The sequence below is a fragment of the Pinus tabuliformis genome, chromosome 3_2 (assembly GCF_031772625.1).
Source record: "Pinus tabuliformis cultivar Carrire ecotype Pingquan chromosome 3_2, CPIR1, whole genome shotgun sequence".
Lineage (NCBI taxonomy): Eukaryota > Viridiplantae > Streptophyta > Pinopsida > Pinales > Pinaceae > Pinus > Pinus tabuliformis.
This window is the reverse complement of record NC_142302.1, coordinates 1,241,933,239-1,241,951,803: the sequence shown is the minus strand read 5'-3', so window position 1 is coordinate 1,241,951,803 and position 18,565 is coordinate 1,241,933,239. Positions and strand designations below refer to the sequence as shown.

The 18,565-nt window shown below is 39.6% G+C and overlaps 1 protein-coding gene across 6 annotated transcripts in view; it reads left to right on the top strand.

Annotated features, from left to right (window-relative positions):
• Positions 1–18,565, top strand: part of LOC149185231 (uncharacterized) — a 75,056-nt gene that overhangs the window by 21,465 nt on the left and 35,026 nt on the right. The gene's annotated exons all lie outside the window — the stretch shown is intronic.

Genomic DNA, 18,565 nt, shown 5'->3' with positions numbered 1-18,565 from the left:
CCGAGGTTACCGACCTCCATGTACCAATCTTTGACGCATCTTCAAAAATAGGTTCTGATGTTGCAGTATTAAAAGAAACAATTGGATCATGGCTGCCCTTGATGTTGGCATCATTCTGCTGTCCAAATCATTGATTATGCTGAGGTGTTGTGCTTACCATAACTCCTTGGACAACTTTTGCTCCTTGGGTAGTAGATGCTGTGAGCTATTCATCTCCTTTAGACTTCACTCTGTACTCCCTTGTTAAATTATGGTATGTTCCATGCTTAGAGCAGTTTACTTATTTTTCTTCTTATTATCCGCAGATTAACAATCACATATACATTAAGTAAAGTGCAGATAGAACATTAAATGATCAATAGAAAACAAGCCAAGACAAGAGACACAAGATGTGGCGGCTAGCTAGGGACAAACCCCAATACGGGGAAACCCTTTGATCAAATCTTCTTTTATGTTCAATAGTTCAGCAGAGAGAAATAGTACAAAATCTGAGTTCTGTAATTTTACATCAGCAGCAGCAAACCCTAGATCAGCGAAGTCAAACTTGGTCAAACTAGTTGAAATTGACCTCTAAAATACCTGGTCAATTTCCGGTCAACTTGTCCTTGAACAAATTGAAGAAACAACCCTTGAACAACCCCAAAAGTTCAGTCAATTGCAGATTTCTGAAGTCAACTTGCAGCCCTAAACTAGGGCAGTGAATACCGGTCAAACTAGAGGTCAGATCACCTTGATTTTCGTGCCAAAAATTGCGGCCTGCCTAGGAGAGGCAACCACACCCAATCCGCACTTCTGGATGGTCAATGCTTGGTCAACACTGGTCAAAGAGATGACCTGCTGTCCTAGCATCCTTCTTTCTGCGTCTTCCTTGCCCTAGGACGTCTTCCTTTCAGCCACACGTGTGAGAGAGAGAGAGGCTCCTTTTATGCGTAGGAGAGAGAGAGAAGATGAGTGAATGAATTGTCCAAATGAGGAGGAGGCTCCTTGTATTTATATGCAAACATTGAGTGTGAATAGACGTGACTGTTGGGCTTCTGAGCCTACATAAGTTTGCTGGCCGACCTTGACAATTTGTCCATAATCAAAATAAATTCATATCTCCATAAATATATATCGGAATCGGATGATCTTTAGATCAATCCTACACCTCTCGATGAGAGGAATCTAGGAAAAATATCAGAAGCCATAAATAAGGTGATCCACATGGAGTTTGGCCCTAGTTGCCAATTCTAACACTCCCTTTCAATTAGGGAGAACTTCATTTACAATCCGTCAGATCTTCGCTGCTATCCATCCATCAAATGCACTGTCCTGTACAACTTGACCCCACTCTGCTCTGCTCGAACTATGAAGAAGAAGAAATGATCGAGGATGTATCATACCATCCTCCACTGACCCAAAGTCAGTCTCAAAGTGTGAAACACTCTCATTGATCCCGGATCAATATCATTGACCCTAGATCAATGGAGGTCATCCTAGCATAGGGAGTACAGTAGATACAACGATGCGTCCATCAATAGTACTACTATGGTCCCTATCCTCATTTCCTTGCTCATTGATAAGATGAGAGATACTTCCCATGAGTCCCAGACTGCATGGGTAGGATGCCTCGACAGGAGAACTAATCATCCTGTCCACAGGAGAACGAATCATCCTGTCCAGTGGATGCCACGGAGAACTAATCATCCTGGCCTATAGGAGAACTAATCATCCTGCTCCACAGTCGCCATGGAGAACGAATCATCCTAGCCCACAGGAGAACTAATCATCCTATTCCACAGTCGCCACGGGGTGTCATAGGGGAAGGTTGAACCTTTACCCTGTACATAGTGCACGACCAGGGGATGGTGAGTCGCCCTGTGATCACATGTCGCTCCAAAAAGTACCTCGCTCCCCCCTGGAGCCCCCAGAGCTCAATACATCATACTCGACCCTCATAAGAGGGTCTCTGAACGACACTAAGTCATTTTCGGAAAGTCAGGAATTTGACCTTTAATAGGGGCTTCGTCAAAATGTCGGCGACATGTTCATCTGTACCAATATGTTGGAGCCTTATTGCTCCTTGCTGCACCATATCTCAAATATAGTGGTACCTAATATCGATATGTTTGGAGCGATCATGAAATACGAGATTCTCTGATAAACGGATCCCGCTCTGGTTGTCACACAGGATCACGGTGGTATCCAATGTAAATCCAAACAGCTCACTGAAGAGCTTTCACAACTAGATTGCCTCACAAGAGGCCATGCTAGAAACTATGTACTCTGCCTCAACGGTGCTTAAAGCCACCGACTTTTGCTTCCTGCTCATCCAGGATATCGAGGCAGATCCCAAAGAGAAAAAGCACCCGGAAGTGCTGTTTCGGTTCACCACACTGCCTGCCCAATCAGCATCAATATAACCAAGTAGTCTCACATTTTCGGCAGTGTATCTCACCCCATGAGTGATTGTGCCACAAAGATATCTCAACAGATTCTTGGCACTAATCCAATGTGAGTGGTGAGGCTCAACCATATGTTGACTCAATGTGTTGACTGCAAAGCATATATCCGGACGGGAGTTCACCAAGAACATTAATGCTCCGACGAGTTGACGATACTCGGTAGCATTTCGTAAAATAGGTCTGGCAGCACTACCGCTTAACTTCTTGAAGTCAAGCTCCATCGGGGTAGTTACGGGCTTGCAGTCCACCATGCCGAATCTCTCCAATATTTTCACCACATATTTTCCTTGAGATAGGAAAATCTCCCCTGGTTTCTGCCAGACTTCCAGTCCTAGGAAATAGTGCATAAGTCCTAGGTCTTTCATCTCGAACTCAGAAGCCAACTCCCTCTTACATTCGTGAATGAGAGGGTCTGCACTTGTTAGAAAGAGGTCGTCAACATATAGCACCAGTATGAGAGGCTTGTCATCTATAACCTTAAAGTAAAGGTTAGGGTCGGCTTCACTCCTAGTGAATCCCAACTTCATCAAGTAGCTATCGATCCTCTCATACCATGCTCGGGGTGCTTGCTTTAGCCCATAGAGGGCCTTCTTCAACCTGCACACATGAGATTCTCGATCATAAATTTCAAATCCTTCGGGTTGCTCCACATAGACCTCCTCTTTGATCGAACCATGTAAGAACGCAGTCTTGACATCCATCTGATGTAGGTTCCATCCTTGCGAAGCAGCAAGGGCTATGATCAAGCGGATGGTGGTATATCGGGCAACAGGTGCAAATATCTCGTCATAGTCTATACCTTCCTTCTGGGAGAAGCCATGAGCGACAAAATGAGCCTTATACTTTTCCGCACTTCCATCAACTGCATGCTTTATCCTGTAAAGCCATTTTGAAGTGACAACTGCTTTGTCCTGGGGTTTGGGGATCACATCCCAAACATCGTTTTTCATAATGGACTCATATTCCTCGGTCATAGCATCCTTCCATACGTGATGCTTGACAACATCTGTGAATGATGAAGGCTCATTTTGGATGATCGTGCTCATGATGGTCAGGTATCCTTGATACCTGTTCAGCTTCTTACTTTCGCGGAAGGTTCCTCTGGGTGCAATGTGTCCTTCAGCATCATCAAGTGTCCCCCTAAGCCATGAAGGCCTCTTCCTAGAAGAGGAAGGCTCTTGCGGAGGAGAATCAATAGGATCCATAGGTTCTTCCGCATCGGCCATCATCTCATCTTCCTTTTTCTTCGGTTCCCCGGTGTCAGCTTCTTTAGATCCCCTTAAAGTAGGAAGATTGTCTACTTTGCTAAGAGCCATATCTTCGTCAAAGGTGACATCATGACTAATCTTGACTTCCCTTTGACCAGCTACATAGATTTTATAGCCCTTAGTTTTTCATAATGGACTCATATTCCTCGGTCATAGCATCCTTCCATACGTGATGCTTGACAGCATCTGTGAATGATGAAGGCTCATTTTGGATGATCGTGCTCATGATGGTCAGGTATCCTTGATACCTGTTCAGCTTCTTACTTTCGCGGAAGGTTCCTCTGGGTGCAATGTGTCCTTCAGCATCATCAAGTGTCCCCCTAAGCCATGAAGGCCTCTTCCTAGAAGAGGAAGGCTCTTGCGGAGGAGAATCAATAGGATCCATAGGTTCTTCCGCATCGGCCATCATCTCATCTTCCTTTTTCTTCGGTTCCTCGGTGTCAGCTTCTTTAGATCCCTTTAAAGTAGGAAGATTGTCTACTTTGCTAAGAGCCATATCTTCGTCAAAGGTGACATCATGACTAATCTTGACTTCCCTTTGACCAGCTACATAGATTTTATAGCCCTTAGTATTTTCGCTATAGCCCACGAAGATTCCTTTCTTTGCAGATGCGCCCAATTTATTCCTTTTCTCTTTCGGCACATGAAAATGTACAGGGCTTCCAAAAATTCTAAAATGAGATACGTGAGGTTTCTTATCGGTGAACATTTCTTCTGGAGTCTTAGAAGCCAATGCTTGATGAGGGCATCGGTTTTGTACATATATGGCAGTATTTGCAGCTTCGGCCCATAGAAACTTCGGAAGTCTTTGATCATGGAGCATAGCACAGACAGTTTCCACAATTGTATGATTCTTCCTTTCCGCCACACCATTCTACTCAGGAGTATATGGTGTAGTAGTCTCCCTCTTAATGCCAACCTCTTTGCAAAAGTCATGAAACTCATTGGATTCATATTTAGTCCCATTATCAGTCCTTAAGATCTTGATCTTCTTTTCGGTTTGATTCTCGATCAAGGCTTTGAAGTGCCGAAACCAGGAGAACACTTCATCCTTCTTTTGAAGGCCTTTTCATAGAAGAGGATGACATCATGACTAATCTTGACTTCCCTTTGACCAACTACATAGATTTTATAGCCCTTAGTATTTTCGCTATAGCCCACGAAGATTCCTTTCTTTGCAGATGCACCCAATTTATTCCTTTTTTCTTTCGGCACATGAAAATGTATAGGGCTTCCAAAAATTCTAAAATGAGATACGTCAGGTTTCTTATCGGTGAACATTTCTTCGGGAGTCTGAGAAGCCAATGCTTGATGAGGGCATCGGTTTTGTACATATTCAGTGGTATTTGCAGCTTCGGCCCATAGAAACTTCGGAAGTCTTTGATCATGAAGCATAGCACAGACAATTTCCACAATTGTACGATTCTTCCTTTCCGCCACACCATTCTACTCAGGAGTATATGGTGTAGTAGTCTCCCTCTTAATGCCAACCTCTTTGCAAAATTCATGAAACTCATTGGATTCATATTTAGTCCCATTATCAGTCCTTAAGATCTTGATCTTATTTTCGGTTTGATTCTCAATCAAGGCTTTGAAGTGCCGAAACCAGGAGAACACTTCATCCTTCTTTTTCAAGAAGTATATCCAAGTCTTGCGAGAATAATCATCTGTAAAAGTGAGGTAATATAAATATCCTCCCAAGGAGTTCACAGGCATCATACTGGATATGCCTGATTGAACCAACTGCAATATATCGGAGGCCTTGCTTTGGCTCTAGGGGAATGGTCCCCTTTGGAGCTTTCCTTCGGCACATCCTGGACATACACCTTCTTGCTCTAATCTAAATTCGGGCATCCTGGTCACCATTTTCCTTACATCGGGTAGAGCGCTATAATGAAGGTGAGCAAACCTCCAATGCCATAGTTCGGACTGAAGAGATGTGTCACAAGACATGACACCCAGCGGACTTCCTCCGACCTGATATAATGAATCAACACGAAACCCAAGAGTAAAAGCATCTTTAAAGTTCTTTTTCCATACACGTACTTTGCCATCGCTGAAGGCCACTTTGTAGCCTTTGTCTTCCATTGCCGAAATGGACACCAGGTTCTTTTTGAGATCAAGTACATATAATACATCTTGTAAGTGGATGGTATTACCTTGATTCAATTGAAGAGTGACATTTCCTACGCCTTTCACGAGATATTTTGAATTATCTCCAAGAACAATTTCTAGGTTGGTTTCCTTCTCTATCAGATTATAGAGAGCTTCTTTGTAACCAGTGAAGTGCCTTGAGGCACCACTATCAATAAGCCAATTTCCTAGTGAGTCCGAGGGAGCAGTAGTAGATAGAGCTGTTGGTAGATAATATTCATCTTGCTTATTGTTAACAGTGTTAGATTCATACCTGGAATTTCTTACCTTCTTGAATGGTAGTCCTCTTCCTTGATTTCCGGCACTTCTTTTACTTCTGCCATTTGACCTGCCATTCCTTTGATTGCCTTGAGAGGGATTTTGATCATCGTCCCGATGTGAGTCCCTTTTATCAAGGCACTCCCTTGCATAGTGACCAGTTTTATTGCAATTGTAACATCGTCCTTTTCTTCCATCCTTTGGTCCAACCTTTTGAATTTAGCCCCGGAATTGTTTCTTCTTTTAGTATGAGAAGAAAAGGCAGAGGGATGACCTTTAAGTATGGGCATTTCTTGCTCTTCCATCCTTGTTTCTTCTTGAATGCATTTGGCCATTAATTCCTCAAATCCAGGAATTACGTTATTGTTGAGAAGAGTAGTCCTGAATATATACCATTCAGATGGTAGTCCCCCAAGAGTTGTGAGTGTCATTTCCCTGTCAGGAATTACTTCCCCAATAGATAGGAGATCGTTCTTGATCTCGGTGATCCTTAAGAAATATGCTTGCATACTCTCATCTTTGCCCTTCTTAATTTCCTTCAGCTTATTTCTAAGAAACAAGACTTGATTTGCATCATTAACTTTAAATAAACTCACCAGTCTATCGTAGATTTCCTTGGAGGTGTTCAGCTCAGAAACATAGGCCACTAAGCACTTGTCGATAGAGTCCCGGATGATCTTCCTTGCTTTGACTTCTCCCTTGGTCCATTTGTTCCTAGCAGCAATGGATGCATTTGATGGAGGCTCAACAATTCCGCCTCTCACATGGTCCAACACTTCCTGTTCTTCTAATGTTAGATCGAGAGACATCTTCCATCCATGATAGTCAGACTTCTCATGGAGTTTGTCTTCAGCAGGGAAGTGTGTTGAGGACCCCATGATTTATTTCAGATAGCCTTGCCAACCTTCTCTTCGGTGATTGCTCTTGCTCTTGCTCTTGCTTGGGCTTTGTCTTCACCTCAGCTCTGATACCATGTTAAATTATGGTATGTTCTATGCTTAGAGCAGTTTACTTATTTTTCTTCTTATTATCCACAGATTAGCAATCACATATACATTAAGTAAAGTGCAGATAGAACATTAAATGATCAACAGAAAAAAGCCAAGACAAGAGACACAAGATGTGGCGGCTAGCCAGGGACAAACCCCAATGCGGGGCCCTTTGATCAAATCTTCTTTTATCTTCAATAGTTCAACAGAGAGAAATAGTACAAAATATGAGTTCTGTAATTTTATATCAGCAGTAGCAAACCCTAGATCAGCAAAGTCAAACTTGGTCAAACTAATTGAAATTGACCTCTAAAATACTTGGTCAATTTTCGGTCAACTTGTCCTCAAACAGCCTGAAGAAACAGCCCTTGAACAACCCCAAAAGTTCAGTCAATTTGCAGATTTCTGAAGTCAACTTGAAGCGTTAAACTAGGGCAGTCAATACTGGTCAAACTAGAGGTCAGATCACCTCGATTTTCGTGCCAAAAATTGCGGCTTGCCTAGGAGTGGCAACCACACCCAATCTGCACTTTTGGATGGTCAACGCTGGTCAAAGAGATGACCTATTGTCCTAGCGTCCTCCTTTCTGCGTCTTCTTTGCCCTAGGACGTCTTCCTTTTAGCCACACGTGTGTGAGAGAGAGAGGCTCCTTTTATGCGTAGGAGAGAGAGAGAGAAGATGAGTGAATGAATTGTCCAAATGAGGAGGAGGCTCCTTGTATTTATGTGCAAACATTGAGTGTGAATAGACGTGACTGTTGGGCTTCTGAGCCTACATAATTTTGCTGGTCGACCTTGACAATTTGTCCATAATCAAAATAAATTCATATCTCCATAAATATATATCGGAATCGGATGATCTTTAGATCAATCCTACACCTCTCGATGAGAGGAATCTAGGAAAAATATCAGAAGCCATAAATAAGGTGATCCACATGGAGTTTGGCCCTAGTTGCCAATTTTAACATCCCTTCTCTTGGCTGCGCGGTTGTGGGGGACAAGCTGCAAAGGAAGTATCCAAAGCTTTGCTTCCCAATGTCCACTCAATTTGCAGTGGTGGCAAAAAATTCTTGGCACTAGATGGACTGTTTAACATCCTTCTTTTCTCTAGGTTCCTTTGAGTTGCTATTGTATTGGGGTAGCGGCTAACCTTCTTGTTATCCTCCCTTTGAAAATAACCTAGCTTGTGGCATGTAGCTTGCTTCTCTCAACAAGATGCCTTAAGATGGCCTTTCTTCCCACATAATGGACTTATCTCTGAGAACCAACAATTGGTAGCACCTATGGCCTTTTTTACAAATGTGACAAACAAGTGAATTCTTACTTGAGGCTTACCTCTTGTCGTGACTTGTTGTTGCCTAAAGTGTACACCTAAGGCGCAATGCTCAGAGCATGGGCTATCACTAAATCCCTACTCACTCTTTTTAAGCTCTCTCCTAGGCAAGCTAAGGGGGCTAGTCCCTAAGGAGGGAAAATCAAAGGAAAACTTGTTGGAACAACAAGGCTAGGAGATCAGGAGGCAAGGCAATCACTTCCCCAAAAAACTTGAATTAAGATTAGATAGCAAGCTAGGCTATTAGATTGAGCAATGTGAGATAAATATGTTTGATTAGATCAAATGACACCTTAGATGAGACAATAAGAGACCAATGCCTTAACAAATGCTCAAACAAATTAAGAACTTGCACAATGATACTTCAAGCTATAACGTAAGCAATGTTGCGAGGAAAATTTAGCACAAGAAAGAGATCAAGACAATATGAGATGTGAGCAGTAAACTTTAAGGAAATACAATTGCAAGGAAGATAAAAGATGCTGTTCCAAACACAATAAACTTGCAATTATAAATTTAGCCCACAATTCCAATTATCAAAGATCAATGAGGAATGAATGCAAGATCTAAACTAATGTGAAATGCAAGATCTTGGTTATTTTTAATTAAATGCTTGATCTAAGTGAAGCCTTCTCCTCAATTGTTTTGAAGCTATTCACAAACAAAGTTGTTGAGAGAAGTGTTGGGGAAGTAGGCTACAGTCTCATTAATGTTACCTCCCTAGGACCTCTAACCATCCAAGTGCCTCCGTTCCTACAAGGGATTGCCCATAAGAGAATTGCATGTTGGCAAGTATAACTAGGTTTGGTCTTCATAATGACATGTAATTATGATCTTTGTAAATGATGAAAAGAAGAGAATAAAATTATTTTTGTAATGCCTTGCTCCATGGGTTTCATGAGCAAGAGTTTTATTTTTAGATGGCTCCCATTGTGAGCCTTTAGGAATTAATGTCATGTATGAAGAGCTCTTCTTTTGGGCAGCCCTCCAAAAGACAAGCGTAAGTTCTCCTCCTCATGTCGGCTTCAAATTATAGAGACACACATATTCATACATACACGTCGACTTATTTATAGAGGGAAACCAGTATAAACATATGTGAAGGCTCTTCGCATTACACAGTCAGTCAAGCTTTGGAATTCGGGTAACAGAAAGAAGATAAGTTTAGACAAAAACGTAGAAGTGTAATGAAGGGACAATGAGGGTTTGTTTAGGGCCAATCATAGAAATAGCAGTTTAGATTTCTGAGGGAAGGTCTCGGTACTTCAACAGAGGAACACTGCTTAATCAAGGATATATATATATATATATATATATATATATATATTATAGTTTGGTACTATGAAGAAGCCACAATTCGTTGAAATGATAAGACTATGATTCGGTGCTATAAAGGAGACACAGTTTAGTAATATACCATGGTGTTTCGGTGCTGCTACAGTGATATTCCAGTGAAGTATTCAGTGCCACCTCAAGAGGAAGGTCACAAGTGTGACAAAATCTCAGTGCTGTTATGAGGGAGAAAGGTCTCCATGCTATCAACAGTATCTATGGTTCAGTGATATGACTTCAGAATTCGGTGTTGCTGGAGAAGGAGAAGTTCGACATCCTTGACAAGTTCAGTAATCACAGTTTAGTGTCATCACATATGGTGCGAGATCTGAAGTAGGAGGAACCAAGAGAGTGTAAACAAGAAGGTGGAAGAGAACTTGTGTCTTGGTCTTGGAGGGGCTAATAGGTCAAGGGTCTTGGTCTTGGTATTCGTCAATTGGAATCTCTATAAGAAGAATTTGTGCTAGTTTTCCTCTCAAAGAGTAAGTGTTTTTGGCCGTGGCTGATAGCCTACAGTCTGTGTCTCTTGTCTATTTATGTTCATGCATTAGATACTGTTTGATGAAGAAGAACACTAATAATCTAAGAAGAGGAATATTATAATCTAAAGAAGTAAAAGCATTCATAAGCAGTTACTAATCGAAGAGAAATCACCTAATGCTAATGCCCTAGATTTCTCAACATGGTATCAGAGCTAAGGTGATAGTTAAGGAAGGGCATCTAATCAAAGAGACACTCAAGGATCGAGTTTCAAGGAAGGCATCAAAGCAAGTTGAAGGATATCAAAGTGAAGTCAAGATCTACATTGAAGAAGAAAGTCTACTTCAAAAGGAAGTCTTGGGATCATCAATCAAATCAAGACAACTAGAAGTCTACACCAGCAAAAGTCTCGGATCCTCTAAGACATCACTAAAAGACCACAAAGACCCTCATCAAGTTGAAGAGATCTACAAAGCAAGGTAGCCCAAAGTATAGACATTCAAGAGAAGCACTTCAAGGACAAAGATCACATCATCTTGGAGAAAGTTGAAACTTTAGAAGAATTTCTAATCTGCACTCATTCACCACCGAAGAAGTCGAAGTATCTTGAAGGCTAGTTATCCAAAGAAGGCTAAAAGACATTGCCATCATCTTCAAAAAGTTCCAAGGCAGTCTCCCTTATTGAAGCAAGGATCTTCTCCTTATCCTTAAAGAAGATCATCCGAAGAAGCATCAAGAGATCCTCATCAAATTAGCATCATCAAAGGAGAGCTAGATCAAAGTTGTCATCATAAAAAGGGGCAATCTCCTTTTATTGAAGAAAGGAGTTCATTTGGAAGAAGATCATTCAAAAGGGGCGCTAATACATCTTCGCCATGCCACCATTAAAGGGATCAAGTTGAAGATTTCACCTTCACTTGTCAAGTAAGTATCTTTTATTCTATAATCTAATCTGGTAAAATGACTTTGTTTTACAAGGAGATCTATAAGCTGGTTGGGTCACTAAACTTCTTTGCATGGAAAAGGAGGATAGTCATAGTCCTCGAAGAAAGTGAAGCCATGAAAAAGTCTCCAAACCATCCGAAGGTCACATATTATTTGAATACATGGAAAGGTATTAAGGGATCCTTATAAAATCAGTAAAAGGTCCCTTCGTTCCCATATAGCAGGTTTGGAGACATCAAAGGAGATATATGATAAGATGGTAAAATTATTCTCTGAAGATGCTATAAAGAAGGTCACATCACTTAGATCTGATCTACACAAATTGAATGTATCAAAGGATAAAGGCTTATCTTCATAAGATCTCAATTACAAGATCTAGGAGAGATAATCCTCACTGTTCTAAATGCACTAACAAATGAACAAGGTAACAAATGTCTATGAGGAAAAGAAGGCTATCCCATTCAACAACTTGTGGTTTCTATGCAAGATAGAAGAAGATTGGTTGAGGGCAAAAAGTATTCAGACATTTGTCGAAAGGAGAGAAGATCATAGCTAAGACTCGATGCTATGAGCATTACAGGAAAGATTGTCCTAAGCTCAAAAAGGGCAATAACAAGGAAGATAGAGAAGAAGTCCATTTCACCAAAGAAGTGGAGGAAGCTGTAAGAGGAAAAACATTAGAAGCAAGAGCTCGTGACATCACCATAAGGAAACATGAGATACAACTAGAACAAAATCTATGGCAATCAAATATGAAGGATATAGCTCTTGGGAACCTCACTGGAAACTTAAGGAAAGGAAGAAGTCATCTAGGACAAGTCTCATCATACATCAGTCAAAGGGAAACATCTACTGAATAGGGATATGCAAGATCCTCAAGATTCTCTGATGGAATCCTCATCGGAAGGTTCACCGATCTAGAGTGGAAGCAAGTGTTTTATCAGGAACTCCAACTTGTGGAATTCATGGGATGATGGTATGATGACATAAGAGATGAAGTAGATCAAGGGGTTGAAGCTCTTTTCAATCAAGGAAGTTGCTGAAGGAAGCCTAGATGACCTAAAGGTAAACGAGGTATGTATGCTTGTATTCGGTATTAAAAAGTCATGTTGTATGGTTGCAGGTAACTTGGATCACTGCTCTATCTTGAAAAGCATTATCAAAGGAAAGGAATCTCCTCCTATGAAAGGTTGCTAGAAGGCATGGGTCACACTAGATGAAATCAACATAATATGTCCTCATATGAAGTATGAAGTGGTTGACTACAATTGAGGAACTTTGATTGAAAGCTACTGGGTATGAAAGGTGTGAAGAGAGGAAGGAAGAGATCGTGAGATATGTAACCATGGTAAAGGAATCAACATCCAGAAGACCAAGAAGATTTGACTAGGAAATCTCTGGGAAAGATATGAAGACTCTTATGGAAATCTGAAAAAGATGGAGACCCTTGATAATGGATATCTTTAGGAGATATGTCAACATGTATGCAAGACGCTGATGAAAACTGGAAGATGTCATGATGAAGACCACCACAAAGGTAATTTTGATTTTAGTGTTCATTTCTTATTTTTGAACAAACATTTGGATGGGCTAATGTAGGACTGCTGGAAAACATGACATGAAGTAAGGCCAGATGAAGATTAATGGACACTTTTTGATGAAAGGAATAATAACATGAATGACCCATGAATGAAAGTGATGGATGGTCTATGCCCTATGAAGAAGCCACAAAAGATGAAGACTCCTTGACAAAGAAATTCATGACATCGAAGGAAGGAGCTCTTCAAGCAACTGGTTAAGGAGCTACTGTAGGTCCCTAATTAAGAGGGAGCCTAAAAACAAGTTTCTTACTTGGAAGAAACTTGGAAATTTCTGAACCAAGAGGGAGCTTAGGAATTGATATGTTCTCCGTAATTGAGAGGGAGAGATAGACACACCATTATGGTCTTCACCTAGGAAGACAAAATGGAGGATTGGGTAAACATCTGGCATCCGATACTCTTTGACGATGAGATAGGGCATCCAAGATAAGAGTAGTCGTAGAGGACTGATATTCTTTGGGCATTGGCTACCCAAGATAAGAATAGTCCAAAGTAGGTCATACTCTATCAACACTCGGGTGGAGTATGTGCCTTGAGAGACATTGATTATGGTGTCTATGAATCATTGGTCTCGCCAACATTGTGCTCTGATCATGTGGATAGAGCTGCTAGTCAAGGCCTTTCTATGTAACAATGCTGGCTGATATGATGCTATACAAATGGGTTACCAATCCGATTCTTCTTATAAGAAATTCTTCAGATTGAGAATGACCAAGTACCATGATGAATACCTCCTTAGTTAAGAGGGAGTGTTGGAAAGTATAACTAGGATCAATCTTCATAATGACATGTAATTATGATCTTTGCAAAATGATGAAAAGAAGAGAATAAAATTATTTTTGTAATGCCTTGCCCCATGGGTTTCATGAGCAAGAGTTTTATTTTTAGATGGCTCCCATTGTGAGCCTTTAGGAATTAATGTCATGTATGAAAAGCCCTTCTTTTGGGCAGCCCTCCAAAAGACAAGCACAAGTTCTCCTCCTCATGTCGGCTTCAAATTATGGAGACACACCTATTCATACATACATGTCGGCTTATTTATAGAGGGAAACCACTATAAATATATGTGAAGGCTCTTCGCATTACACAATCAGTCAAGCTCTGAAATTTGGGTAACTAAAAGAAGATAAGTTCGGACAAAAACGCAGAAGTGTAATGAAGGGACAACAAGGGTTTTTTTAGGGCCAATCACAGAAATAGAAATTCGGATTTCTGAGGGAAGGTCTCGGTACTTCAGCAGAGGAACACTACTTAATCAAGGATCATTTCAACGAACTGGGGCTTCTTCATAGTACCAAACTGTAATATATATATATATTACAGTTTGGTACTATGAAGAAGCCACAGTTCGTTGAAATGATAAGACTATGATTTGGTGCTATAAAGGAGACACAGTTCAGTAATATACCATGGTGTTTCGGTGCTGCTACAATGATATTCCAGTGAAGTATTCGGTGCCACCTCAAGAGGAAGGTCACAAGTGTGTGAAAAAATCTCAGTGCTGTTATGAGGGAGAAAGGTCTCCATGCTATCAACAATATCTATAGTTTAGTGATATGACTTCAGAATTCAGTGCGGTTGGAGAAGGAGAAGTTCAACATCCTTGACAAGTTCAATAATCACAGTTCAGTGTCATCACATATGGTGCGAGATCTGAAGTAGGAGGAACCAAGAAAGTGTAAACAAGAAGGTGGAAGAGAACTTGTGTCTTAGTCTTGGAGGGGCTAATAGGTCAAGGGTCTTGGTCTTGGTATTCATCAATTGGAATCTGTATAAAAAGAATTTGTGTGGGTTTTCCTCTCAAAGAGTGAGAGGTTTTGGCCCTGGCTGATGGCCTACATTTCGTGTCTCTTGTCTATTTATGTTCATGCATCAGCTACTGTTTGATGAAGAAGAACACTAATAATCTAAGAAGAAGAAGATTCTAGTCTAAAGAAGTAAAAGCATTCACAAGCAATTACTAATCGAAGAGAAATCACCTAGTGCTAATGCCCTAGATTTCTCAACACTGCAAGGTCACTTGTGTTAATTGTGAATGGGGGTCTAACTTCTCAAATTGAATGATGGAGAAGGTGTCACTAACTTTTTATTCAACCAAGCTTATGCTTGGAGGTTAATTTTAAGGATGCAAACTAAGTTGGGATGCTAATGCAAGATGATGACCAAGTTTGATAGTTTAATGATGACAATACCCTATAATGTAAACGATGTAAATCACTTATAACCAAGGCTAATTGAGATATCAATTTAGAACACAAGGCTACAAGATTCCAATAACAAATTAATGAAGCAAGTTTAAAATTTCTCAATGAAACAATGATAATATCAAATGCCTTTAGTTATAGTGTTTGTTAGAATGTTCTTCACTTGTGAGATATAAAGTTTAGGAATAAGTGAAACTCAAATGATATCAACACAAGTAACTAGAAGACAAATGAGATTGCTGACAATGATATTATGAAAGAGACAAAACAACTCAAAGAAACTAGATCTAACAAATGAAGTCTTATCTAATCAATGAGGGCAAGAAAAGGTTAGTATCCAAACAAGATAAACTAACTAGAGAAAAAGGCTATTCCCAAGACCTTGAAGAGATGACAAGAAGATAAGCAACCTAACAACACAACCACTCTTCAAGCTATTCAATCACCAAAGATCAAAGCACAAGGTAATGAAAATATGCATCAGTAACCAACTCTTACATCAAACTTAGAAAATCCCTCACGACCAAGAATCGAAAAGGCTAGAAAAATTTATTAAAATTTTTGAGTTATGTGAGATGAATTTTAATAATTTCAAGCCTTAGGTTATTAAATTTTTACGTTAAAATCCCTTGATTATTGTTTGCTTCAACCTTTAGGTGTGAGAGGGTCTCAACCTCTTTGAGGGTCATGACCGAGGTGATTCAAGGCCTTCTAGGCCTGTGGCAACCCTTGAAAAAATATGTGATAGTGAAATGCAAAAAGGGGTCAAGCCCTAGCCACAAACTTAATGTGAAAACCCTTCAAAGAAATGAGAATGACCCCTTTAGTCAAATTTGTTAGTTCTGAAATTAAATGAAAACAAGAGCAGTCAACAAAAAAGGCTTGCTGCTAGGCTATATGAGGCCGTTAGGCCTTGTAGCTAGGCATAAAGGGACCTCGAAGTGATCAAACCCCAAACAAATTTTTAAAACCTTTTGTAACTTGATGGCATAGGCTTGCAAAATAAATTTTAGACCTTAGATTAGCGTGCGACTAAGGAGATCAACCTTAAAAAGGTTTGCGACTAGGGCAATCAAGGTCAATTAGGCCCGCGACTAGCCAAAAACAAGCCCAAAATCCAAATCTTGAGCTTAAAAATGTGCCTATAAGCTTGCAACAATAACCCAAGTTAGATTTTGATGATAAAAACTCAAAAATAATTGTACAAAATTTTAAATGTCAAACCCTTGCGAAAACTTGAACTTTGAGGTGAGACAAGGGCTTATAGGGCTAGCGGCTCCCCTAATTATTTTTTTTGATGAAGAATGGAGCCACCAAAATGTAGATCGAACTCCTCAAAGATGCTTCAAACCCTTGCGACCTTTTAGAAATTTTTTTGTTTAGGTGAAATAAGCCACAAATGGGTAGATCGATGCCTTGAGAGGACAAGAAAGGCCCTAGATTCCCTGCGGCCCTGAAAGAGGAGGCAAAAATGCTAGATGACCAACCAAAAAGGTGAGACATGGAGCCAAAACCTTAGCTGTCTAGGCTAGGTGAGGGCTAGAACCCTCAAGAAGATGATCCTCCCTTTAGATCTGTAAGAAAATCAAACAAAACCCCAATGGCTATATACAAAAAATGAAAAATATATGTACAAGGGTTAGAATGAAATTATTTACAAAATAATTTATAATATTTACAATGATTTATGGCTCTTATAAGCAGATCTATTCATTTATGCACAAATAAATTCAAATAGATGAGAGAAATATTTTTTATGGGTGAGCAATAACTAGAATCTCTGCAAAACAAATCGTTAGATAAGCCTCAAAATTTAACAAAGTGGGCTCTTGAGCTTTCTTGACTTGAGAGTGGGTTGGTCTAATCAAAGACTTCCCCTCATGCCCAAGATTTGAATACAAAAAGTCTCTACACACTTAAGATCAAATTATTAGATCAATAGAGGCATAGATAACATAATAACTCTCAAAATCTAGAGATACCTACTAGATAGATCAAATTAAAATGTTTCTCTAAAACCCATTAACTAATGCAAGATACTGTGCAAATAGTTAGTCCAACAACTGGCTCATGAAATAATATCTTACACGAGTTAATTCAGTGGAGTATTAATGTGATCCAAAAAACATTACCACAAGAAGCAGAATAAAAACACCACCATGAATAAACCCCAAAGACTTTTTCTTTATTATTCCAGAAAGGGTATTACAACTAACAAAGCTCGACTTAGAGCTCAATTACAACTTTTTTCGATGTCAAATGAGGAGCAAATAGCCTACATAGAAAATGAGAGCATCAAACCCCTTCAAGTGGAAGTAACTGCTAGTTTCCTTGATCCATGGCTTGATCCTTGTCAAATTAATTTGATCCATTGATAACTGTTCCACGGATCTCCAAAAGAATTCGATTTCCTTGATTGCTGGGCTTGATGGCCAAGAATTGACTTTTGGGTGGTTTTGGACCACTGGGGAATCTTGAAAAAATAGAATCATTGTAATTCTCACATAACCACCTTGACCCCAAAAATTTGGTTTTCTTGAAAAAATATTCTTTCTGGCACAACAAAATTCTGAGTGGGATTTTCTGCCTTGGAAAAGAGTCCTTTCTAATTTTTTGATTTTCAAAAGGACCTCATCATTTTTTTTTATAATATTTTCCACTTGGAGAGAATTTAATTTTCTGTCATTTTATTTTTTAATTAATTTCTGGCTTAATAATTTTGCCTTTTTTTGCCAGTAAATAAATTAAAATGACTCTAGGGGGCATTAGACATATTTTCACCCTCAAAGTGGGTCTAAAAAAAATATTTAGGCGATGATGTCTAACTATGATTAATCATCCACCTAAAATATTCATAGACAACACTTTTTACATCAATTATTACATGAACATCCCAAAAAGAAGGGGAATTTAATAATTAAAACATGACCTTTAGACAACCAAATTCCACGACTCTTGACATATGATCTAGTATGAAAATTTTACATAGACTCGATAACATTAGGACTCACCCAAGGCTTTACCATCGAATCCCACTCTAGATTTGGGGTATGTGTGGGAGAAAAACTCTGCCGATTATTTAGGTTCAGAAATGCGAATAATTGGCGGAGGGTAAAAAACTCCCTAGAGTGAAACTCTTTAGCAAGGAATCTTAGGCTACCTAGATGTTTTTACATGGCTTCATAGACATACTAAGATTATTTTTACAATAATGGCCCACAGGGATACAAAATATGGATTACAATTATAATCTGGAAGCTGCATGATGAAGATGATCTTGAAAAACTTTTATTTGCTGATATGTACTCTGCTTCTTGGAGAAGTTGACACAGGTATGGTCAACATCTGTCTCTCCTTGGGGACACATTGCTTCAATGAAGGAATGTGAGAATCTAGAATCTGCATTCAAGAAACAAATTAAATCAAATAGATATTCATTCAAATACAAATCATGATCATCATATAATATCAAGTGTTGTAATAGAAAACTTCTACTTTAACAACACAAAAATGCAAATTTTTATTTGTTGATATGTTCTCTGCTTCTTGGGGAAGTTG